Genomic DNA, 2,014 nt, shown 5'->3' on the forward strand with positions numbered 1-2,014 from the left:
TTTGACAGGTAGACTACAAAGCATCAACGGAGGGGTGGGGGGTATAGTCATGTTGGTATTTCAAATTGCAGGTTAACGTTAGACTTCGAGGGGGTTTGGGAAACGATTCGTGCTTTTAGCTCTGAAGTGTGTGCAAAAAAAAGCGCCACACTAACGTTAAGCCCATAGAAATCAACTAGGCAAACCATCTGAGAGTAGTAGCGCTTCAGAATGGAATTCCGTTTGAGTTGCATTGTAAGGTTAAGACTATATTTTCAGGGATCATTTCTATAGTTCTTTGCTTGGAAATGTATTTCGAAAGTGTTTGTCTCCCAACCCATGATGATGAGCTATGATACTCCTTTCTGAGAGTGAATTGAGGACAGAACTCTGGCTTTGTTCACAAGCTCTGTTGTTGATGAGCGTTCATATTGTTTTTGGCAATGTTGAAGAAAGGAGTATGATCTGAGTGGTGTTGACGTGATATGCTTGGGTCGCTTTTTGAGGGGGGTGTTTTTCCTACAAAGCGTGTGTTTAAAAAAGTCAGATTCTTTTGAAGCAGTTCTGCAGAATGTTCTGCTTAAAACATCAAATGTGAAAAATGAGCAAGCATGGTGTTAATCTATAACTTGGGGTCAGCTCATCGCACATTACGTAAGTGGTGACGGGAGAAAGAACTCTCTTCAAAACTTTGAATAGACTGACTATGCTCTCAATGTCAAATGCAGAAATGTTAATTCATACGTTCATGACCTCAAGGTTAGATTATTGTTATGCTTTATTGGGTGTTTTTTCTGCATGAGTAATAAACAAAGTCCAGCTGTTCCAAAATGCAGCAGCAAGAGTTCTTACTAGAACCAGGAAGTATGACCATGTTAGCCCGCTTCTGTCAACACAGCACTGGCTCCCTATTAAACATTGTATAGATTTTAAAATCCTACTAACTACTTTAAAAGCATTGAATGGTTTAGCACCTCAGTACTTGAGCAAGCTCTTATCGTATTATAGTCCTCTCACGTCCGTTGCGCTCTCAAAACTCTGGCAATTTGATAATACCTAGAATATCGAAATCAACTGCGGGCTGTAGATCCTTTTTCCTATTTAGCCAAAACTCTGGAGTAATCTACCTTATACTGTCTGGGAGGCAGACACACTCTGTCAGTATAAATCTAGATTAAAGACCCATCTCTTTAACCTGGCTTACACATAAAACACACACATTTCTGTCACTCAAATCCAAGTTAAAGAATAGTTAGGCTGCATTTATTAGGTCAACCAGAACTGGGAACACTTCCAATAACACACAATGTTCTTGTTACATCGTAAGAAGAATGGCATCTATGCTAAAATTAGTCTGTTTCTTTCTTATTCCGAGGTTACCGTAGCCACCAGATCCAGTCCGTATCCAGCCCAGATGGTGGATCAGCACCTAGAGACGACCTCTACAGCCCTGAATTTCAGCAGGGACCAGGACAACTAGATGAGCCCCAGAGACAGATCCCCAGTGAAGACCTTTGTCTCCTAGAAGACCATAGGGGACAAGACACACGGAACCAGATGAGCCCTCTCCATGGATCAAACCTGGCCGGAGGAGAACTGGCCCCGACTGAGCCTGGTTTCTCCCAAGCTTTTTTTTCTCCATTCTGTCACCGATGGAGTTTTGGTTTCCTGTCCGCTGCCGAGATCTGACTTGCTTAGTTGGGGGACACTTAATTTCCAGAACTGAACTGAGCTGGACGATGACATCACAGAATTCAACGATGAACTGCCTTTAACTAAAAAAATTTAAAGGAATGTTTACTATTGTCCTTTTGCTTTGACACTATTTTCCTATTTTGATACTGATAAGGTGCTTTGCACACTCTGTTGATGTTTGCTGGTCAGAGCAGCTTTAAATGCAACCAAAATCAGCTCAAACTTATCTGTGCAACACCTTTTGCAAAACCAGTTATTGAATGCAATTAACAAATCGTATAATACCATTAAATATTAAGTGTCTGTATAATATAGATTTTTAACCTATACAGAGCTTGGT

General features: G+C 40.8%; 1 non-coding gene across 1 annotated transcript; it reads left to right on the top strand.

Moving 5' to 3' along the window:
• The first annotated feature begins 242 nt into the window (after positions 1 to 242).
• On the top strand, positions 243 to 453 carry LOC122143345. The gene has a single exon (XR_006159125.1). It is a non-coding gene; the product is annotated as a small nucleolar RNA U3 (small nucleolar RNA).
• The last annotated feature ends 1,561 nt before the right edge of the window (positions 454 to 2,014 follow it).

Source organism: Cyprinus carpio, unplaced genomic scaffold (genome assembly GCF_018340385.1).
Source record: "Cyprinus carpio isolate SPL01 unplaced genomic scaffold, ASM1834038v1 S000002585, whole genome shotgun sequence".
Taxonomy (NCBI): domain Eukaryota; kingdom Metazoa; phylum Chordata; class Actinopteri; order Cypriniformes; family Cyprinidae; genus Cyprinus; species Cyprinus carpio.